Source organism: Choristoneura fumiferana, chromosome 18 (genome assembly GCF_025370935.1).
Source record: "Choristoneura fumiferana chromosome 18, NRCan_CFum_1, whole genome shotgun sequence".
Lineage (NCBI taxonomy): Eukaryota > Metazoa > Arthropoda > Insecta > Lepidoptera > Tortricidae > Choristoneura > Choristoneura fumiferana.
In genome coordinates, this window is record NC_133489.1 from 21,113,628 (window position 1) to 21,139,185 (window position 25,558).

The window sequence follows — 25,558 nt, forward strand, 5'->3', positions numbered from 1 at the left end:
CAAAGCTTGCGGATAAAACCGTTATCTGTGTGAGGCCACAGCGCTGCGAGTTCTTTACTCGATGCCACGCTGGTGCCACGATGCAGTTCGTTTTATTCGATGCCACACTTGTCTAGTGCCACGAGGTTCGCTTTGTCTGTTTGAGCCTCAAGCTGTCGGCGCGTCCTTTGTGAGAAATACTGGAACGATAGTAAGAGTACTTAGTTGGGATTTTTCACTGTTTTTTTGGAATGTACTGTGGAAAACATAACCCTCCTGCGTAAAAATAGAGTCGAGTCTGTTATTAAGTTGTTGCTTTAGAAAGCATTAAAATCATCATTTGTTTTGTTCAGCCGAATATTTTTTGTTTTAATATTTCATTGGTTCAAACTGGTAATATTTCGAGTAACCTGTTACAAATGCTACTTAGAATGAGTTAAGTTTGTACACATAGTTTAGTTTAGTTTATTATTCATTCAATACATCATACGTATTCATTATACGTATGTAAAAAGTCGAAGGTGTCAGCAGTATTCCATTCCAAAACGATACAATTTAATAAATAGTAAAATTATACAAAACAATGATTCGGCCAAACGTAACCATCAGGATAAAAAAATATTCGAAGACGCACGTTTACGCCTGTGGTTTATGCTATAAATAGGTATTAAACAAAATCGGCAAAGGAAACGAACAACAAAACGTGCCATAAAAACACTTGAGTTTTATTCAAACAAGTAACATATTTATTTACGGCCCTTTATTCGTACAGGGAAAACATCCAAGGGAACGTATTGGGTTAAGTTTCCCACTACACCTTACTCTAAATTGATCGCCCACAATACCTATAGCGCATTGAGCACCAATGATCCGAGACAGCAACCTGGCCTCGACTATAGCGACACAACGAACAATTTTCTAATACATTGCGTGTGTTCCAAGCAAATAGCTGTACAGTGGACGTCTCGACCGTGCAATGAACGGAGAAATCGTGCTCCGCTCTTCCAGTTGCGTGTAGTTGCTGGGTAAGAAAAACCCGGGCTTATCCCGACGACTGCCCACGATTACAAGGACCATAATCAAGGGTCCTAAACTAACACACGTTGATATTGCCTCTGTGAGTGTTCCCCTTTAGAAGGAGGCGTGCGTGTGAGTTGAAAAAATGGTGGAAGAAATGGGATATTTTTTCCTTAACTTAAACAGTTCGAACCAATTTTATGTATATTAGGGTACTTGGATTTTGAGTTTATAGGTACTATAATCGCTATAAATAATGATCAGTGAGAAAAAACTGTTTCTACGTGCAATGAATACTCTGGGAGGAAGCCAATAGGCAAGAGACAGATATAGGCTAGAGACAAAATAATGAGGGCCGCTGCTCTAATATCCACTTGTTGAGCATATGACAAGTAGTAAAACCTTCTACAATTATTAAGTACGCCTGAACTATGAGATGTAATAGTTAAATTAAATTGGATTTTGTAACACAGAATGCTTGATGCACTAACAGTCTTTTACCATAGATAAACTAGGTTATGCTAAGGAATTAGGAGAAACTATGACAAAGACAAGAAATGAAGTGTTTTTCTCTGTCGCTCCTACTGATATTGTGTTTTTTATCTCGACATAACAATACTCTGTCTTCATGACCAACGCCTTTTGTTATCGATAAAAAAATTACATCATGTCAAATGGCCATTATGTTTTTTAAATTATGCTTTTCAAAGTTTTATACAATTATGTAATAAACTTATTAGGAGTAATATTATCGCTAATTATAATTTTAAAAACATCGTCAATCTCCTTCCATGACATTGTTTTACAGTCTGCTTCGAGTCTTAGCAAAAACAAAATTACTTCCGAAAGCATGCATCAACTTATTAAACTTCACCAAACTCCAAAGGTATTTTACAAGAATTTAATATAATGATATCACGTAATTATCTTGGAAAACAAATTTAACTTCCATAATGAAATTCAGAGTGCCTGCCAAAAAGCTCTTGTCGCATACATCAGCGGGGGTCTTAAGATTGTCTTAATACACGCGGGCTCGGCAAATTTAGCAATTAAGCCCAACGAGTGGTTGATGAATGGCAGAGCTACCCCGGCCTCCAGTTTAATAAACAGGTGCACAATCTGACTAAGTAGACTGGTATTTTCCTCCAGAATAAGATAGAGGGGCGAATACTCGAGCGTTTTGATCGGTCGGTTAAACGTCATTACCGTACCACGTTTATTAGCACAATGGAAGGACGTCGTAAGAATTTTGATCACGCTAGATTCAGCGTCGGTGTTCTTTACTTATCATAAAAATGTAACCCTGAACATCACCATGCATTAAAAAAAACCTGAACATCATCTCTTTTAAATTGTACTTGCCGAAATGGTAATGACGACAAAAAACGCCACAAAAGCTACACCCGGGGGTGTTGCTGGTTTCAAAATTTCGTATAAGGTAGGTAGTTATTGTGTTTGACATACTGATACCAACTAGATGACACAGCTCTGTGACCTGTATTGCTAATGTAATGACATAACATCAAAGATGGCAAGTAAAAGAATAAGATGGAATACGAAACTATTGAGTAGATGAAATTTTTTCAGTGCTATTCAAAGATTTGTTACGTTTATTCAAAACAATCCTGTTTAAAACAACAGCAATAGTTTCTAGGAAATAACATTATGTCAAATGATCATTATGTATTTTATTTATTATGCTTTTTCAAACTTATGTCTTAAGGCAATTTTAATTAAAATTGGAGTCTTCGCTGAAATACGAAAAGTGTAAGACGTCATTACAGCAATCTTATCGGATAAACTGATGAATAGTAGCTCCGAAATTGCTAAATAATCATGATTAATTCATCAGTTCCTTTTACTGCGGAGTCGTTCTAACGTGCTAACTCTGTTCCAATTTATCAGCAAATTTACTTTGGTAATCTGGCCGCTAGGCTTTACTTTACGACCTCACTCGTAATTCGTCGGTCAGCTGATTAGAAATCTCGAACGAAATATATTCTAGTTACAGCAGGACTTCCACATCAGGGGGGCCAGCCCCCCTAGGGGGTAGAGAATTATCAGGGGCGTAACAGGTATTTACGTTTGCATTTCCGAAAAAAAAATCTAGGTAGATAGGTAGTAGGCAGCGTAGGTAAATTAACTGTTCCGAACTTAACGTAAATATTATTTTTGGTTTGGGGAGGCTCTGTGAAATAAAGGTTGGGAAACTCTGTGCTACAGAGATACAGGGTGAAACTTTTATCGTGAACAAAAATTAGTGTTCCATGCTCAATTAATGCTGGACAATAATAATGCAGTAATCCATTTGTTAAAAATAATCTGAAAAATTTGCGGTTTCCATACATTGTTCAAATTAAATCACAAAGTCAATGTATGGAAACCGCAAATTTGAGCCAACATATTTCAACAAATTGGTCAATGCATTACATTGTCCAGCATTAACTGAGCATGAAACACTAATTTTTGTTCACGTTCAAAGTTTCAGCCTGTATAACGAAGCGAGGCGTAAGAATTTAGAACGATTTCGCACTACAACGAACCGAATCCGATCTGAATTCGTGAAAATATGGGCCGAAGTAGTGTGTAAACTAACGTATAATCAATTCTATGATTAGTCCGGTTCGTATTTTCATGGATTCGGATCGGATTCGAATCGGATGCAATGCGAAACCGCTTTACACATAGAAACGTAGTAACCTAATAAACTAAAGTCATATAATTTATATAACAGTGTTTAATGAATCGCGAGACCATGATTACTTTGAGCTTTCGATATTTTGACGCAGTTACACGCATCATGATCGCCCTATGTAAAATTGGTGAAACAAAACATAGATTATATGGTTTTATCATTTTATTCCATTTTAAATCTTGTAATAAAATTGTCTCAAAACTTAGATTAAAAATACCTTGCTAATAGAAATGCGAATGTGTGAGCGCGAACTGAACAAAATAATAATTTCATCTTTTTTCTCGACTACACGTTTAAAGCCGATCATGTGTAGCCAGCCAGAATGAACGCATTTTTGAACAAGAGAATGGGATATATTTTGCGTCATTTACATATAAATTCATCCAAACCACAAAAATAATCCCATAAACAGCCTTCCAAATTCAAATCTCGTTTTTTCCCAACGCTTAATAAAATAAGAGCGGTATAACGATAATCTTGCGCGCAAATTGTGTCATCGCATTTCTATTGGCCGCGTGTACATAAAGGCTGTATAGGGGCGGTATAAGGGTTGTATAAAGGCTGTATAACGCTTATGTAGCGTGTAATTTTGTGGATGCGGCCTCGTAAGCTGCATGTGCCGTGCGGCATTACAGACGCCAAGGGTGGAACGTAAGAGCAATATGATGATAATATGACGCGTGTTAGTCTTAATTTGTAGTCGGCTACGGCTTCAAAATGAGGATGACATTATTTATGTAAATGTGGTATAGAGCTAGGAAATTATTCATGTAATGGAGCAGAGTGCGTGAGCGAGCGCTTGTTGGGAGGGCAGGTGAGAAAGAGACGGCACAATGGGTTCTGTTTGATGTTTCAAGACTTTGATCTTTGAAATGGCTCTTCGCAACATCATTTCTGATTGGTTCAAATTGTATCTTTCTTTCTTCACACTGCGGTCGTATCATAGGTATACCGTCAAACGAACGGTTTCTGTCAATCATCATCATCATCATCACGGTCTACATACGTCCACTGCAGAGCACAGACCTCTTCCTAGAATGAGATGGTTTATAGGTACTGTAGTTCCTACACGGGCTTAGGGCGGATTGGGAACTGATGTCTGTCAACTTACTCAAATAAAATGTCAAATATCAAATCTGACAACTTACTTTTTTCATATTAAATGATATTTTAACGAATAACTCACGTCTTAAATCGAGTTTAGCTCGACTCTCGCTCTGCTCGCGCGACATAACTGACACAGGCACACAACTACCCGCATTTTCATCGTCATTTTTATTGCCACTGTCAAATGTAGGGTAGCACACAAAACACTCAAATGCAGCAATACGCTGAATAAAAGCTAACAAGCGAGCCGTTCTACATTTTCTGTTCGTGTTGATTTACCTCATTTACTGTGACAAGAGATCTAATATACCATGCGGAATTGTATATTTCTCTTTTACCCTACTCTTTTCTTTATGGAATTGCAAACCCTATGCTAATAATAAGGGGCAGGGCCCACGCTGGGTTCCGTTAATGGCATCGCGACAAACGCTGGACCCCGTGGATTAATCAAATGCGTAAATACTGAGTTAGGTGTATTTTTATTTGTAAATTCGGTAAGTGCTTTTGCATGTTTGCAAGACTTGTTGCTGCCGGCTTGTTGTTGTTTAAGGAATTGATGTTTATTATTAATAAATTCAAAATTAATTTTTGATCGTTTTTTTTTTACGTAAAACTGGCACCTGATTGGCCTCTATCTCACCTGAAAGTGCAGATGAGGCCAAAGGTGTATGTACATAACTGGCTGATGGATACAGTTTATGATTATGATATGAAGAGGTGAAAGATTCAACGAAATCCATAGTCAAGGCGGTATCTTCATATCATCACCTTCTTTTCCCCGCGCAAGGCCGGGACGCATCGCTAGTAATACATATCAATTATATCGATTAACCTTCCTCTCAAATTATTCTATCAATTGATGAAAGTATTATATACATATAATCCACTGTGTAGTAAAAAAATAATAATATAAAATCGGAAAGCGACTTTATACTACTAATGTAAAGAATCAGTTAATGAATCTGTTTAATCTGTGGTTGCACACTAACATACATAATTAGGTACTCGTAAGCATTTACATATAATATAGAGTTTTACACAGCAACTTTACTATAGTAACCTTTATACAGCTAAATAATTAATTTCGAGAAGGTAAAGCAGCGAATAAAATTGCTCAGTCCTTACCCTCCATCTCCTTTATCTGATTTGGGTATGACGGCCATTAATTCAGCCTTATTTAAAATATTGTCAGCAAATTCCGAATATAAAAGTGACAGTCAATAAGATAGCCTAGTGCCTTTAAACCTTCAGCCATTTTGAGATAAGACGGGGCTTTGTGTAGGTGTGAATTGCGTGCTCGCATGGATTTTCATATCCTCATATTTTTGTTAGAGGTACGATATGGTCGAGGGCGTAATGGTACTGACAAGGATATTGTTAGTCTAAGTACCACAAACGGGACTTATCACGCTAAAACACACGAGTAATATTTACCTCGACGCACGTTTTAATCACATTAAAGAGGCCGTGGTGACGAGTAGACCCAGTTTGTGGTATTTTGACTATGAGTGAAAATCACGAAAGTTTAAAACGTAAGGATATTGTTACTTAGGTTTTCACTTTTCAACAAGCAAACATTTTGAATTTGTGCACTGAAAAAAAAGTTTTGTTAACAGTAACAAAAAAAATTGTGACTTCAAAACTAAGGCCTACTAGTAGCTAAAAGCTAGGTGATGTCTTACGAAATCAGGTTTGCAATATTAGCATAATTTTGGTTCCTAATTAGGTAGTAAATTTTGGCTAAACGTTAGTAGCCAAACTAGTTCAGCAATCCTTTTTTTTCAGTGTGCGTATAGACCGTATCGCACGAGCAGAGCGGTGGTGTTGCAGCAGCCACCGAGTCGCGTTGCTCCTAAGGATGGATGGTGGTAAGATCATCAAATTTACAAGAAAAATTATAGCGGCTAAGATTGCTTGAGAATCATTAGTACTTTAAGAGTAAATAACAGCCTAAGGTATATAATAAATGTATACCTAAACTTGGAAGATTCCGTACACGAAATCCTTAGAAAAATATTACTTGATTTTTCGTAATGACCACGGATCTCTATCTTGGGCGTGTCCGACACGCTCTTGGCAGTTTTTTTTAAATTCCGTAAGTAAAGTATGTTTTATCTACACATTTTTTTCATGTGTCACGTAAATGTCACTTGTGTTACTGTTAATTATACAACTTGATGTTCAAAGATGACTTAGGTTATTTTTCATCACACTTGCTCGTAAACAGTGTCGAACCATGCAGGCTACCTTAGTTGCAACCCCCCAAATAAAACCCTCGACCTTAATGTGCTTGTCATGAAACCTGTGGTCGGTAAATGAGTCATTGCGCGTACACATTTTCTTGTCATGAAGCCCAAGGTCGGTCAATGAGTCAGTGCCCGTACTGATGGTGCTGCGCGCGCTGCTGCAGGACTACATGGACCACCACATGCACACGCACGTTGCGGCGCATGCCGAGGGAGGGGAGGGCGACGTTGCAGAGCACAGCCTAAGTATCGCCGATATTTGGAACAATTATGTTTTTCTTTAACAAATATAAAATTTTTGCAAATGTGATGAAAAACATTGTATGTCGCACGGGCGGTACTAGAATTACGAACATCGACTCATTAAAGCCCTCAGTCTTCGACTTCGGGCTTCTAATAGACTCTCGTTCGAAAGTACTTATTTACCGCCCTTAAGACACAATGTACTATTTCACTTGGTCAAAAATGAATTACCAGGTAGTTCCTATTTATGAACTGAATCGTCTGTCTGAAAAGGTAACTGAAATCATGAAAACGCAGTGTGTAATTATGTAAGTCACAGTAGGTACTATAAAGTTATAAATAAGTTATAGTGTTGAAATACGTTCGTATATCATTCATTTTCACCAAAATGTATCGGCGAAAACTCGATTCCGCTACTAGACAGTCAAAGCGAAAGTTATAGCTCTATGTTACTCGCATATAGGTGTTTACGTGGGTATTCAATATCAGCGGTTTCCGGCTCGCAGGATAATATCATTGATTTCGGATGCGTGCGAGTTCGGGGCTATTACGACTCGACTATGCGTTTCAACATTTTATTAAATGTGCCGTTATGTTGACGATATTGCTTTGTTATTTTCCGAATACGATGACAGAATTTAAATGCTTTCTTTTAACAGTGATGGATGGTCTGATAGCTCCACTTACAAATTTGTTTTTAAAACCAGTTTTTATAATACTTTTCACTGACAATGACCTTGTATTAAATTAATTACAATTGGGGTTAGCGCATATACAACTCTTGTATACCGACTAAACAGTTTAGTCATCGCACATTAAACACTTTTAGAATTTTAGCTCAGATTTGAAAGCTGAAAGACAAAAACAACAAATCTGTTTGCAAGAGCGAGAAAACATAACTGAACCATACACACCACACAATAAAGCTGCCTATTTATCGCGGACAGTGAGCACCCGTTCTTTGCACACAAAAGAACAAGTTGGAAAATAACAGAAGATTTATGTTCTCAGACGGCGAAAAAATAAAAATATTTATTTAAAGTTACAACTTTTAAAGTGAAACATTCTGCGGCGGCGTCGGCGTTCGCACTCCGCCGCATAAAACGCTTACAAAACAGCCAAGTGATAAAAAATCCCTACACCCTCAAAAGATATTAGATAGGAACCCCACCAATTTAGAGCCCCATGTTTACCGCGTGTGTATCAACTTACAGACGTAAGTGTCGGCCAATATATTTCCAAAGACAACGCCGATACCATAAATCCCAAACGACGCGCTCGATGTCGCAAATTTCGCGCCGAAATATTTTCTCGCCGGCCGCCATATTGCTCAGTTATGGCCCATAAAATGTCCGCTTCGGGCCTCTTCGGAAACCGTCGTGGAGTGCTCGTTGCTTACTTATTTATTTATGGGTCACTATTGTCAAATGCGGGTGTTGTTTGCGGGTTGTGAGTGTTTATTGCACTATTCAGTTGTTTGGTATCAGTTTTGAAATTGTTAGGAAGTTTGGGTACTGTTTGAATATTGCCGAGTATAATGGCAAATACAGACAAATTTTCAGTTGGATTTTCCTCGAATCGGTGTGCGAGCGTGGAGTGAAACGCCTTCCGGCCCGATGGGCTGTCTAGCAAAGGATGAGAGGAAATGACGATCGATGCGAGTTCTCTGTTCAAAACGTGGCCACATGGTGAGGGGTTCACGATATTACCTATGCCTCTCACTAGTACTTCGCGCACTTTAGATATTTGAGACAAAATAAATCGGACTTTACCCATCCCTTTTTCCATCTGTTTCACGTGTTTTATTCTGGTAATAAAAAGAACGACTCCGTAACAGAGAGCAGTCGAGCGCGAAACCAAATACCCAATCGCTGACGTGTGATGTGAAGACAACAAAACCCAAGAAAACACTACACTTTTATTTTTTTCACGTTCAACTGTTTTGACACAGAGTCAAGTGATATTATTCGAGTCTTCTTTCTCACTGGCCAGTACGAATAAAAGAGGCACGTAAAGAAGCAACAAGTTTCAACAAAAACGCCGTTTCGTCCCGATTCGCACGTCGCTCAGATTTCGTTTAGTAATTCGCCAACAGATAGTATCTTTATTAAGCCAGACCTAGTGACACAGCGATGACGCTACAATTCCTCCAACCCTTTTAGCCTTAATAGGTCATTTAGCGTATTTCGAGTGTCTCTCCATTTTAATGGGCCGACTGAATGGGTTATTAGTCTCTGGTTGAATTTGCGAGGGTTGAAGCCCTAATTAATTACGCCGCGGTTAAGTTTCGAATCATTATCAAAAGGAACTAATACTGTTAGGTTTAATTAAACAAATTGGTTGAGTAAGTACATTTTGGCGTGGCGCTGGCTTGTTCTTTTTTTATTTATTTATTGAGAAACAAACAGTCATATTATATATAAACATGAAATTGAAGACAAAGAAATATAAACAGACCTATAGTTCCCTTAATGAGTCATATAAGAAAACGTGACAAACACACAAAATTGCTTTATATACCTATCCTTATCACTATAGTGAGTGTTAACCTAAGATGTACTCTCTAAGGTCCATTTGAACGCTTTTTTCAGAAATGCACACAAAATATCCACGTCTCTGAGTCGTTCGCTTCTTGATTATATTTTCAAAGTATATCTCATTTTTTGACAAACTTGCCTAATTTATAGTACGAGTCATCATATCTGCTCATGTCTAATTTTTGAAATTAAAGGAATAATTCATAGATTTGATGATTATTTCTGAATAACCAAAAAATATAAAGAAAGAAAAATAAGAGAAGAGATCGCTCTGATGCGACAAGGCTGCCTATTGCAGTATTTTCTATACTGTTTACTATGTGTTGGTGTTCAATATGTGTGATACCTTTCTAGGTATTATGTATGAATCCCCAAGTTACTCGAAATAAATGATTAATTATTTTAATAAAGAGTCATTGTCATTGTAGTATTGTATTACGGAAAACTCAAACATTTCACTTTTAAAATGTTATCTTTTCTTTCCGCACTTTGCCTGTGCACAAAAATATTCATTTTTCAGTTCTTCTTGCCAAGTTTTCGCCAGTGCCAAGAGAAAACTGGATATACCGTCACTGACTAATGGTTCTGTTATTTGGATGGTTTATTATATTATTGTTAGTGTTATTGCGAATGAGCAGCAGGCAGCAGTACAAAACCTGTTGGGCGGCGTCGTCCATCGTTAACGATTCAACCATTACGGACAAATGTTATCCAGGCAGCTAAATAATCGACATTGTATCGCGTAATTACGGCACAATGCTATCAAAATAAATATTATTAATAACTTTGATAAATTACTAGCGGTTAGTTGCATGAATAGATGTGTTTAATTAACTACTTACCCGTACTTGCTTGTTTTTATTGGTAGAAGATTTGTTAAGCGTAATATAGTTTCTTTTAGGAACTGACAGGTTTCGGGTGCGCCAAATGCAATTCGAACCTACATCTCTTGGCCATACAAATCTATCTACTTCTGGCACTAAATCTTTATAAATTATCAAAAATTATTTTAAAAAATTAGGATTCTCTGATCCATAGATTGTTAGTTACAAAGTACTTTTATTAAACTACATTAGTATGCTAATATTAAAAGTTTATCTAAACTACTACTTATTTCCTACAAACATGAAGGTCGGTGTATCGGCGGAGAATGTCTGAATCCCTTCTCTCTTCTATCATTTCTCAGGATTTTATTTCATTTTTAAACGCACTACTTGAAGATACGTGCATTTCTAGTCAAAGCTTTGACGACGTTGTATGAAAGGAAGCCATCTCAGTGATAGCCCTATTAAGCGAGTTTCGATACTAGAGACACGATGCACTCATTGCATTATAATAGCTTGGCATGAGGAAAAAATGGCGGGGCTGAGATATTCAGTAGGTAATAATATGTGGATGCAATGCTAAGATAAATCTCACAGAAGAAGCATAACATAACCTGCGCCGAGAGCGCTGAGTTTATAAAACAACCGTCGCTTACACATAATATGCTGACCAGTAGGGAATGTGAGAGTGACGGCGTTCCTGCTTGGAATACTCCCTTCATCAATATGATTATAGTCGCTGCCGTTAAACATCTTAAAAGTATAACTAATTTAAATGAAACTCTGTGATCCTACGTTTGCCAAAAACTCTTAAAACTAAATGATGTTAATCTTCAAGTCTTCAATATTTTGAATGAGTAAAAAAAATAACTAACAAATTACATTTTCATTACAAAGTGTGAAGAAAAGTGGCAAAAACGGCATGCTGAATTTGCGTAATAATTTTTTAAGTCACTTCTGAATGATCAATTCTAATAGCGTTATGAATATATTACGTGCCATATCCGTGTTCTTTTGTCAAACTTTATTCTGTCACTAAACAATGCCTTAATCGCCAGACATTTGGGACTTCCGCACAAGGAAACGCATTTACTACCGCGGCGGGCGATAAAAAGCGACATAAAAAATTTACAACCGAACTGTGACACAGTCGGACAATGCAGGGGAAGCGGTAATTAGCAAAGAATATCACCCCAAAAAAAGCATTACTCTGACCCTGGTGAAAGATCATTTCTATAGCCTGGAATGATACCAATAATGAGATAATGTCATCATCCTTAGAACGCCACAATGAACGACAACTCGCCACTTGCATGCACCGGTTGCCCGAAACTTTCACGATGTCGTCAGTCCACCTGGTGGGAGGCCTGCCAACGCTTCGTCTTCCGGTTCGTGGTCGCCACTCGAGGACTTTTCTCCCCCAACGGTTATCTTTCTTAGCGATGTGGTCCACCCATTGCCATTTCTACTTACATATTTTTACAGCTATTTATGACTTTAGTTCGCCGAATTTCCGTAAGGAGATAATACATAATAGTATATGGAGCTAATGAGAAGCGATCTCTTACTGCAAATAACGAATCTACTGTGTTAAAAATTTAGTTGTGTTCAATACTTGTACATTAAAAACCTTTTAAAATCTGTTTACAAACGACAACTTGTTGAATTCCTGCCGGGTTCTTCTCAAAAGAAGTTTTAGACCAGAAGTACACATCGGTGGTAGATTTTTAGACTTTCATATGTAAATTAAATAAAGATATTTTAATGACTTCGAAAATGATAGTGTCCTGAGTGAAAAATTTACCGTCAGTTCGATTATAAAAAATAATGAAACACCTGCAGCCCGCTACACGTTTGTGGTTCATACCAAAAACAGATTGAGTAAGCTACCTATCCAATGCTCAAGAAGTTGCATTTGCACTGAGTATATAAGCGTCTGCACTCTTTATACTCTTGACCTCGTTCTAAGGAAGTCGTACTCGTAAATAACCTAAACAACTTAGGAAAGTTGAAGACAGGACAAGGAAAAGGGCTGACCCAATTTTAATGAAACATAGCTAAGATACACCGCAACGAAACTCGTTTTTACGCAATAAACCATCTGTATGAGAGCTACTACGCCTCCCCTATTTTTGCGCCGGGGGTTAAAAATGTCTATTCTCACAGAAGGTTCATTCACATGCTGCTAAAAATTCTTGATACCGTCTTGTCCCCGAAAGTTGGACGGTCTTAACTTTTGTTCCGAGTTAAATCCGCCAACAGGGGCCAAGTATAATTTCCACTTGTTTTCATACTGAATTTTCACTGCGATGGTAGAAAAACAATTCACAAATGATCTTTTGTGTACAGTTTACATATACATATTTACAAACATACGTTTGTTGTGAGTTACTTTGATTCGTTAGAACTCACATTTGATAGCACGATGAACGGTTGTGCTGCTCTGATGATGATGAACACTGATTGAGTTCGAAACGAGTCAGTATAGTATGTATATTCTTACAATGTGGAGGTGGAGGAGCTGCAGGAAAAAACATTTGTTGCATAGACGTAGATACTCGTATTTATCGTAAGGTCGTGGGTGATCAATAGTAGATTGATAGGCTTCCGAACAGGAGAGATGAATAGTTATTTGTGTCACAAGGGAGCAAAATGGTATATTTACGGCGAGGGCTGTATATTGATTCCAGAATGTAGCGAAGGATTCTACAATAGAATCCTGAGCGTAGCGAGGGATTCTAAATTAGAATCCTGAGCGTAATGAGGGATTCAAGTGTTAACGCCCAAGATGAAAATAATTTTGCTCCCGAGTGGCTCATACAACTTTTCACACCGAGCATTAAGAAACTTGAGAAAAATAAATTCTAATTATTATTAAAGAACAACCAGCATAGAAATGGCGTGGCTTTACCATTATCAACATTAAAAAATGGCGTTTGCAATAAAACCCTTAGAAAAGCCTTGAACAGAAAAGTTGCACTTTGCTCCCTCTCGTCAGGGAGGAAAAGTTACTTTTCTGAAGGAGAGGTGTGAAAAAGTAATTTTCTTTATAGTTTATTGATATGGAGCTTCGCAAAGTAACGCCTGGTCCAATAAATTATTTAAAAAGTAAAACCTTGTACACAAAGCACCGACATAAATCCCTATACGAATCTCCATTTGACATTCTGATTCCGACATAACATTTTAACACACTCCAGCATTGTAAAGCCAGAGCAGGCGTCGTCAACAATTCAGACGGCAAATCTATAAATCCAGCCTTGCGACGCCTGCATTATTCAGCCACTGCATCTCGTGTTTTATTTACGTCTTTATTTATGAGCCGAGAGTTGACGAGCACTGGATTCGGAGATAAAATACCTTATTAAGATGCTGCTGTGTAATGAGGTCTCGCATATGCTTTGGTATGTTACTGGCTTTACATTGTTTGAGAAATTTTATACTTTTTTTTAGGAGGGAAACGAGCAAAGATGTGTTACGAGGAATGTTTTTTTCATGAACAAATAGAAACGCTTCATTTACCTATCCTGAAGCTGAGCGGAGCGAGGCGAATTAAATGAAGCGTTCCTATTGGTTCATGAAAAACACATTCCTCGCACTTCTCTGGTTGAAACACAGCCTAACTGTAAAAAGAGTTGATTTTGAAAAAAAAATAGGTATTTAAGTACTTTGTTTTGATGGGCTGACGACATCGTGAGATTTTTGGGCAAGTGGCGACTTGTCGTTCATTGTAGCGTTCTAAGGGCAGACCCTCGTTCAACAGTAGTTTTACGTTTGTATGTTACGTTTTAAGACTAGCAAAGTTATTGTTACCACCATCTTGCTGCAGGTGGTAGGACCTTGTGCAAGGTCCGGCCGGATTGCTACCACCATCTTGCTCGCTAATCCTGCCGTGAAGCAGCAGTGCTTACACTGTTGTGTTTCGGCGTGGAGAGTAAGACCAGCCGTGAAATTACTGGAAATTGAGGTAATCCCATCTTGATGGCCTCTAGGGTTGAAACGCACTGCAAATACCCCTGGTATTGCAAGAAGTGACACAGTGTAAATAAAAATAAGATTCCGATGATATCTGTCTGTGCATTATTTTTGTATTCAATTTATAAATGACATAAAATAAAAATTTTGAATTGAAATAGGATTCCAAAAAAACAATCTTAACTTGTTTTAACAACCTTTAAAATAATTCCCTTCGGAAACATCTCTACTAGTTTCTACTTAAATTAGGGTTCCACTCAACCACCATGACTGGCGGTTGGTGCGCCCCCGACATGACATGGGTCGGGTAACTCTATAGGTGTACCTCAAGTGAAGTACTCAAGTTTTTGCCATGACTATATTAATTAACAAACTTTGCTGTATGAACCTGAGGGGTTCTTTAATAGAGGTATAAGTTTGGGTAGGAAATGTGGGCGCTTTAGAGATTTAGGAGTTTCGTTGATCTAATATTAATTGAATATTGCAGGGGATAATTAACGTGCTAATGCTAATGTTGCTCTTCCTTTAAAGCGGGAAGGAGAGCCAAAAATAACCAATCGCGTTAATTGAAATACATGCGAACTATAGTTTATTTTCATCTCTCCTGTTCGGAACGTTTAATTTTCATGGGTAGATAGCCGGGTGGAAAATTGCGTTTTCATCTCTAGGGTGGAAAGTAATTTTTTTTTAATTTTTTATTAGCCACGGAGTCGAAGATATAAGAATTGAGTTACGTCAATGACACTTTTTTTTTTCAATTTTCGGCATGGCCATCTAGATGCACGTCGTGACCAAGGAGCTTATATACAACACTGGAGGTTGAACGCCGAACATCCGTTTGATACAAGAAATTTGATCTTTATTACGTCACGAACTTATTCTATTTCTTTCTTTAGTTAAGTTAAGAAAGAGATTGAAGTCATTCGTGAAATGTGAAAGAAAGAGATGGAATATATAAATAAGTAATAAAGGTCAAACTTCTTCGTTCGGTTTTGTATATAAGCTCCTTGGTCGTGACCAACTCAATTTTTTTTAAAGTCGGCTCGAAGGTACCGTTGGAGGTTGGATATAAGTAAATTCAATTTATTATTATTATTCTAATTTTTTTGTAGTATTTTACTTTCCTCGCAGCGAAATGAAAAGTAGAGTGTCTAACTCGGGTGAAATTACCCATTTCCCCTCGAACTATTGGCGCTCTCACTTCGTTCGAGCGCCAGAAATATCTCGGTTGAAAAGGGGCCACTTTCCACTCTTGGTTATCAATCTACTACTTCATTGCTTCCCCACTACTGGTCGTGTACCAGGGCTACTTTTGAACGACTTATATATGTTAATATGCAATATCTGTCCTTCTCTTCCACATAAAACAATACTTTATACAACCAACCAACATTACAACCAACATACCAAGTTCTAGCCCAGGGGGGCAAGTAATTTTTTTAGGTTGGATCCTCCGCGCTTGTTTTTTCATATACTCTTGCAGCTTACGAGATTTTTTCAAAAGAACGCACTTTTTACGCATAATACATATTATGAAGCACTAGCCGTTGCCCGCGATTCCATCCGCATAGAATTCGTTTATCACTGTAAAAAACTATGCAATTTTCCGGGAAAAACTTAGTGCCTCCAGTGAAAAAGGGAAGAACTCATTTATTTTGAGATAAAAGCACTTGTACCTTTAGACTTATAAATAATTGCAGATAAGTAGAAATATGCCTTTAGAAACGTTGAGTTATGCCCATTGCTCATGGCGTAATCGATAAAACTGGGTGAGAGTATAGCTAGAGATATGTCCTCTTGTCACAATATGTAACCAAACACGCAGAAACCAATGGTGTAATAAAAACATAAGGGCATAACTTGTTTTAACTCTCTTTTCACTGGAGGCACTGAACTATCCTACGACCTTTCCCGGGACTGAAAGTATCTGTGCATCGAACTTCATCTAAATCGGTTCGGCAACAAACAAACAAACAGACTTTCAGACTTTCGCATTATATTAGTGGAATTCAATTACCAGGAGGGCAGCTAGTAAAGGAAGATATAATAATATGTTGTTATGAATTTAGAAAGCGAAACAATTGTGTCTTTGATATTTATTTAACATTATTGTTATAAAGTTAAACATATCAACGATTTCCAGGAAAAACCACATTCCACTTTTCTATTCGATTATATTTACTTTAGATTAGTTTCTGACAAATTGAACATAAATATTTAGTATGTTGTCGTTTACATCTATTGCAGTATTTACAGTACCGGAAAAATATTTATTCTCTCCCTGTTTTCGATGAACATCCAATCAACTTTTCGATTTACCTGTAGCACGATTATAATAATATAATATATTTTAATATTGGAGTGCAAGATGTTAGTAACATAAAAACTTTTTTTAGTTTATAAAATCAAAATTGATACTGGCCAGTATCAGCGATGCCTATTAGTACTTTATAAACAGTAGGCATCTTCAACATTCTACTTTTGAATAGTTGATCCATATATTTATTTTAACTCTTTTATCAGATGTTTGACTGTTGTAAAACATTTTTACGGGTTACTTTATTGTACCTATATGCTACGTAACACTCAGACGACATGAAATTGGCACGTTCTTGAGGCTTAATTAGTGTAATGAAACAGCTATAAACCACTTGGCAAGTATGTTAAATACCCCGTCGAAGCCCGGTGCAACAGTAAAATCTAAGAGGCAATAGCGGTATTATCCGCTCTATTACAATACATTTGCATATTGGTTTAAACCTAATGTAGATATAAACAGTACACGAGTAACAGTGATAGTTTATAATTATATTTGAAGTTCGGTTGTTTTCGTATTAAACTTAGCAATTTTGCTTGGCCTTTTTTATATTTATTTTCATGTATCATTATTTATTCTCATGCAAGTTGATACTCTAGCGAATCCCAGCTGCAATTGTTTACAGGGGACAGATTAAACGTTTAAAAAATCCACGTAGCTTTTCAATATTTCGTTTTTCGCTCGAACTCAATTCGTAAAAAAAGCATTCGCGTTCTGTTGTGAGATGTTTTTTATTTATCCGTAGGTAAACCGCCAAGTGGATGCGTACATAGAACTGGATGCAAAATGGCGTCGGGGCGTTGACCTCGGATCCCGTAAGCTCTACCTCATTTCATTTCATTATTATCTTATAAGTAATATTATAAATACGAAACATTTTGAGCGTCTGTGTTCATGACTTTAAGGTTCCGTAGGTAAGGTTCCATTAATGGCATCGACTTGATATTTGCTACGGAAATAAAGTTTAGATAACAATGCGAGTACAGTCAACAAAAAGTACAGTCAACAAAAACTACAGTCAGCAAAAAAAAAGTATTATAAATGTCATTTTTAACAAAAATATACTATTTTTAATAGTCACTTGAAAATTACAGCTCCATACTAGGATCTTCCCGTGATTACGACACTATTGCAAACTGTTCGCTGACTGTTGATAAAAACTTTAAAACCAAGAGCAAGAGTTCAAACTAGTTAAGAAACTCATTCATTACAAATGCGACCCGCTATTTATTTTTTCCCGATAAAAACAATAATTTTGAACAATTATTAAGTGTGTTTAGTGAAAACAACCCTCAAAGCCCATTCCAATACGAAATGACAGTGTGGCCGCTGCGTCCGCTTACACGCCCTGGCGCACATTTGACAAGAACTAAATGCCTGGTACCACGGAATTCAGTGCAAGCGATGATAAGCGACGACAATCATAAAGTTTGTGATAATTGAGCGACAGTCTTTATTCCATTCCAATACGTTATCACAGTATAAATACTGTGACGTTATCATAACACTAACAACTTTCGGCGAATAGACTGTACGAGTAGTACGTCTTTCAGAATATCGAGAACTCATTTAAGGTATCACGATCTACATTCATTGAAAATAGGTTTAATATGAACAGTATTTGATATTAAGGATGAATTATTTTTAAACCACTTCCGTAGAAAGGATATAAGCAAACAGGAATCCTGCTTTCCCTGAATTCCACGTCCTATAGCAAATCTGTCAAAAGCTATCATTAGCCCGGACAGAATATCCCGTTGTTTTTTAATGTTCAAAAAAATTCCAGGCCGTAGTCCGTGTTTCATAAAGTGTGACCATTAGGGATTCATTAATCGCGGGTCCCGGGACTGGGCTCGGCCGTCATCAATCGCTTATTTAATCCCGGGATTCCCGCTGTCGATACCGGCGGCACTTATGATTAGGAATGGATGGTTTACATTTTAAGCTGATCGAGACGGTACGGCATGATGAAAGGATATCGCTGTTATTCAAAGCTTTGTAATGTTTTCTATGCCTTCTTTAAAAAAATCTTTCTCTATGTTCCTATGTTCCAGCGGGGTTTACTAATGTTTCGCCGAATAACGTTTGGCAACCTGTTTCATTTCGCAACTTTTAATTTCCCATCTGTTAAATATTTCTGAAACTGTAAATATTTCAGGATTTTTATAAAACTAACCTAACCTAACCTAAAGGGTTCTACACGATAGCCCTGAAATAAATCCTGAAATATTTACAGTTTTAGAGTTTGCGAAATGAAACAGGTTGCCAAACGTTACGTTGCGAAAAGGCAGTACTCGGTTCAAGCGGGTACATTTAAACTAGTTTGCTATGTTGTTCGGCACTTGAAACAAAAGATCGGTTTCCTTTTTCTTTCTCATTTGAATCTTCAGGAAAACGAAGACAATTGACGGCATTAACATTCTGGCTGTACTGTATGTCCATAATTATTTGTATTAATAGTATAAAGACGTAACCTTTATGCTTTATGTGATAGGACTGCTTGCATATAGAGGATTTGTATATAAATTATTTTCTTACGGTATTTTTGACATTTATCACGTGTTTATCACTGATGTTTTGTTTTATGTATTAATCTTATATTATGTCTATATTTATTCAAAATAATATTGTTTCATTTGTCTTTTCGTTTCCTCCACCTACTTTAACGTATTTTTATTAATTTCTATATCTAAATAATTATCTGGTAAAGATCGCTTTTTAAGTAGTATGATTGCCTGTTTTCTACCTTGACTTTAGTATTCTTTACAAACTCATAATACTGTTTTGTGATGTTAAATAAAGAATATTTGTATTCTATTGTTACCTCTAGAAGTGCTGAACCTATTTTATATAGGTATTGAAACTCAATTTGACTATCCTGAGATAAATTTGGACTGATTTGGGCAATTTTTTTATCTCGGTACATAGTAAAAGCGAAACGCTGACAATGTTGCTAGTATATTTTATTTATACACTGAGCGGCAAAACATCTGGCCCTGAAATGTATGCAGAATTTTGTATGAAAGGTGGGCCAAATTTTGTGCCGCTGAGTATAATATTGGGAATGGGAATAAAAATATCGTTCAGTCATTAGTAAGTAAACAAAAAATATAGTCTCTTGACCAGTCCGCAAACGACACATTTTAACACAAATAAAAAGTGAACTATAATATTTTGTACAGAGATGAAATAATAAAACAGTTTGCCAAAAATAAAAGTATCTAGTCCAAGACATTGTTCGTCTAGACAAGATTCTTTAAAGTGGTCGCTGGAAATAAAATATCGACATTTTGAGTCCCGCTTTCAGCACTACACTCTTCACTAGGGAGACTTGAAGTCTTATAGTATCATAGTAGCGACTTGGACCACGAAACCAACCGGAGGCGTACTTTTTTATATGAAGTAGGATTTTATCACAAGAGAACATATTTTTTATTAAGACAAAATATAAAAAATGGTCGGGACATATACAATACAATACAATACAAAGACTCTTTATTGTACACCAGACATAGTAAGCGATACAGAAAACAGATACAAAGAGAAAAAAAAATTACAAGGTGAGCAATAGGCGGCCTTATCGCTTAAGAGCGATCTCTTCCAGGCAACCTTTACACACACATACACATACATTTACATATTATAAAAAAAAATGTCGGGACAGAAGCGACTTGAATAATTTGAAACATCCGCGAAAAAAACAGTGTTCTGGTATAAAAATAAGCATTAAAAACGTTTTTATAAACCATGCAATTTCATCTTTTATATTACAGTGATGTATTTACCTACTTAAGAATTTGCTAAAGTGAACTTTTAATTTTTTTACCACCTACGCACAATCACACTCACATTACTACGAATACGACCGCTGGCCTACTTTTTCATGCTAGCTATGACACCTCCGGTTGGTTTGATGCTCTGATACTATGAGCTTGGAGGTTGTTATGAGATCTCTTTATGTTTTCACGCATCGTTTAAGATTATGGATTTAACAGGTCAACGGGTTTCTGATCGGTTTGTGTATTGCTATAATCCATATCGTAAAGTATTAGATAAAAGACATGCTTGATATGAGCATACTGGTTTCGTGCACAAAAGTTAAGCTGCTGTCAGTGGAGTGCGAAGTGGAATGTAATGGAGTATGTATTACTACTACTGCTTCTACTACTTTTCCTATACTTACTAAGTACGTTAGATAGTATTTTTGAGGACATTTATTTGAACTAAAAGAATTTCTTTGCTCACCCGCGACCTTATGATAGCTAAGTTTATGCAAGATATGCGTGGTCATGCAGTGAAGGTGGAGGAACTGCATTAACACGTATATTTTGCATAAAATTAGCTATCATAAGGTCGCAGGTGAGCAAAGAAATTCTTTTAGTTCATTGATATGGACCTCCGCAATTCCCTTCTTTGTTCCCTTGTTTGTGCTGCCATTTGAAATAAAATTCCGAGATTTTAGTGTATTCCCATGGGAATTTCCAAAAATTGCATAATAAAAAAGAAAGTGATTAAAAACATTGTATGTTTTAGGTCGGTATAGGAATTACGAAGCCCGACTCCCAAAACCCTCAGTCTTGGACTTCAGACTTCTAATAGCGTCTCGTTCGTAATTCATTACTTACCGTCCTTAAGACACAAGTACCTGGACGACCGAGCTGTACTCGGGCTAAAACTCGACAATAAGCGTTTTCCCAGAGATAAGACCAAGCTAGATCGATTTCTCATCCCCGAAAACTCCCACATACCAAATTTCATCGGAATCGTTGGAGCCGTTACCGAGATTCTGATTATAAATATTATATCCAATGCTATATTGCTGAATACATTCAAAGAAACTAAGTCGTGTTCCAGGGTGGAAGCTTTGTGCTATTTATGTCATATTGACATTTAATTCATCTGTCAAAGAAATTATAGCGAAATTTATAACGTTAAGGTCCCTTCATGGTACGCGACGCGATTTAGTTTCCTCGACTGTACTATAACGCTATAATTCCCCGGTGTTTACTCCGCGGAACATTGTGGTCACATCCGGTTTCCATTTAACGGTGCAATATAAACTTCGTAATGTGTTCTTTGATTCATGGGAGAGTCCAAATTGAACTCGCGGGCGAGTCGACTTCTGCACGTGACATTACGTGGTCATTTGAATTACGAGTCGGTACTATAATAAAAAATCTTGTATCTCTAATCAATTTGTCAGCAAAATTAACCCTTAATTTTTATAAGATTAACTAAGAAAAATTGTTAATTTTGATATACGAGATTTTACACGAGTGACGAGATTGCAGGAGGGCCATATAGCACGGAGAACAGATGGTCGCTGGGGCCGAAAGATTCTCGAGTGGAGGCCGCGGATCGGCAAGCGCAGCGTAAGACGTCCACCAACGAGATGGACGTTTGACCTGGTTAAAGTCGCGGGTTCACGGTGGATGCAAGCCGCTTCCAACCGAGGCAACTGGAGGTGTATGGGGGAGGCCTATGTCCAACAGTGGACGTCCTAAGGCTGATATGATGATGCTGATGACATCAGTGACGCTATTCTCGTATAAAAGATGGCCTATTTCATCATTCATTGATCAATTTTATGTTACAAATATATGTGGTGTTTGTTTTGTCCGAATAGAAAGAGACGGCATGCATAAAATTTACCTGTCACATAAAATTTATCAATGAGTAGCGAAGCAGGCCGTTAGTTGCCCATTTTTAACCGCCGACGCAAAATAGGGGTGTTATAAGTTTGACAACTATGTGTGTCTGTCTGTGGCACCGTAGCTCTTAAACGAGTGGACGGATTTGAATGCGGTTTTTTTATTTGAAATTAGGTTTTTAGAAAAAAACAGTCGTAAAAATGTAATATGTGGAAATAAATAAGAACTTCACTTATGTTGAGTACATTCCGAAATCACAAAACTATCAAGTCTCGGCTTGGCCTAGACTGCTATGTCTGTTATGGAAGAGTACCTCGGGCTAAAACTCGATAATAAGCGTTTTCTCAGAGATAAGACCACGCTAGATCGATTTGTCCCTTAAAACCCCCATATACCAAATATCATCGAAATCGTTGGAGACAACGAGGATTCGTAAATAGGTTCTCTAACCACTGGGCTCAAACTGGTCGTCAAGGTTTCTTTTCGAGGTCCAGTACCCTAAAAGTGATATAGGTAGTGTGATCCCCCAAATTTTTTTATCAGCACATCAGCTCAGCAATCCAACCTTCCCATTTCCTTGATACAAGCTATCGCAGTAAAGTTAAACGTCAACGTTTGTCCAGAATTAATTTTATAGCAAAAGTTTGTCAAAACACGCCCTATCAGAAGTAATTAAAGTGAAACTTTAACCAGAACAACCTTTTCTAACAAATTCAAATTAATTCAATAGTTGAGGAACACCGTCCTCCGACAGCGAGCCGGGTGTACTCTATAAACTGTATTTGCATAATATATTCAATATAGGTATGCAGTTAGTCGTGGATTAGATTTCGCATTCAATTTTGGAGGCCTCGGGCCGCGAGTTGAGCGTGGGCGAATATTGGGCATTCTACGAGTTAGCGAAACTATACCGAGCTAAACTACGTCGTTTTAGGTAAACTACGCATAATATTCTCAGTGTACTGTAGGGGCTAGGCTGTATACCGCTGGCAGGTGGTAAAACCGACCACGCGTAAATCATTAGATACAGCACAATTGAAATTCCGGGATTTTATTAAATTCTCGTGGGAATTTCCTAAAATTACATCGTGGTTTTCACTGACGTTAAATTAAAACAACCATGCCAAATTTCATGACTCTAAAACCAGCGGTTGTTATTTCGAGATTTTATCCCTATCCCGTGGGAACATCGGGATAAAAAGTAGCCTATGTGTTATTCCAGACGTCAAACATACCAATTTTCATGACTTTGTTATTTATAGTTGTTTCCCTATCCCGTGAATTTAATAAGATTTTATGTTCTAATTCAGGTTATAAACTAACTTTTTGCCAAATTTCATCTTAAACCGTCCAGCCGTTTCAGCGCGAAGAAGTAACAAACATACTCACTCACTCACAAACTCACTCACAAACTTTCACATTTATAATATTATAGTAAGATAATGATATTATTTTTGTGTTGCATGATTCTAGAATTTGATTTTAAAAGACGATTGACAGCGGTATACATGCCGGAGCACAGATTGCTCCCGACAGCCTGAGCGGCTAGACCTATCTCTGTAAAGTATTAGTTTACAGCATGAATAAAATCAAAGTACAGAGAACTATAATTTTTATTTAAACTGAGTTTTAAGTCTTGCGCGTAGATCCCCTTTACCTACATTATATATGCCATAGTGGAGCGTGCAAGAATATCTGACACTTTCTACCGGCCCTAGAAATAGAGTCTCATCAGATATTTTTACAAGGTTCGCTGTGGCAGATATTAAGGCTGGTGACAGTACAGTATAGAAGAAGGTATAGGCGTAGTTTACCTACTGCCATAATTTTATAAGTCATAATGTAATGTTTGTCATAATTTTTGCTAACCATATTTTTTTCCCACTGAAACCGTACATCCATACTAATATTATAAATACTGTTTGTTTCTAAATAAATAAATAATAAAAATGCCCACAGCTTCGCCCCGCGTGGAATTCAGTTATCGCGCGCTTTTCCCTCGGGAAATGAGCATTTTTCCGGGATAAACAGTAGCCTATATCACTCTCTGGCCCATAAACTATCTCTATGCCAAAAATCACATCGATCGGTCGCTCCGTTTCGACGTGAAAGACGGACAAACATACAAATGGACACACTTTCGCATTTATAATATTAGTGTGCATAAACAAAGATGATTCATGGTAGTAAGTGACGTATAGAGGTAGTATTAATTACCAGTGATTATTCCCATGCATTGTGCTTCCATTCATGTCTTGCTACATTATCTACCAAGAATCTGTTATCTGTTTGCCTCTAGGGGACATAGAGTAACATATTGCAACGCGCTTAACTAATCTTAATACTTGTTGAACATAGTAATATTCCGAATATTAGGTACAATCACATCGAAAAATGAGCTGTCTGAGCTCTAAGGCCGGGTTATCTGAATCAACCATTTTCTCTTAATACCATACATTTAAATCCTTTATAGATCGTATAAAAATGTGTGTTATAATTGAACAAGCGTTCTTGATTATATAAATACATGCAAATACAAATACTTGATTCCCTTATTTTTATCTTTAAGTCTATGCTCAGGGAGCACTATCTGTCATCTTGCATATCAATGTTGTAGGTAGTTAGTTTATTAATATGTTGTTTTGTATCTACATATTATCTATCTATTTAGATTTGTTGTGTATGTTGCTTCAGGGTGTGTAATGTTCGTCATAATAACGATTTGCGAATTTTCATTTCTCATAACACAAATATCAGAATTTCAATTTGTCGAAATATTGAGCTCGTATAAAAACAATATGCATATAAACAAATTGCCGAATTTCTCAAATCATAATATCAATTCGCATAATTGTCTTGTGCATATTTATGGTACTGCATAATTCGCTGTTTTTAGAACAAAACGTAAGTGACAAAAAACTGCTAATATTAAATTATCTCAATAATATGCAATGCTAAGATTATTTT

At 37.0% G+C, this 25,558-nt stretch overlaps 1 protein-coding gene across 10 annotated transcripts in view; it reads right to left on the reverse strand.

Moving 5' to 3' along the window:
* Positions 1-25,558, reverse strand: part of LOC141438036 (neuronal acetylcholine receptor subunit alpha-7-like) — a 160,308-nt gene that overhangs the window by 95,783 nt on the left and 38,967 nt on the right. The gene's annotated exons all lie outside the window — the stretch shown is intronic.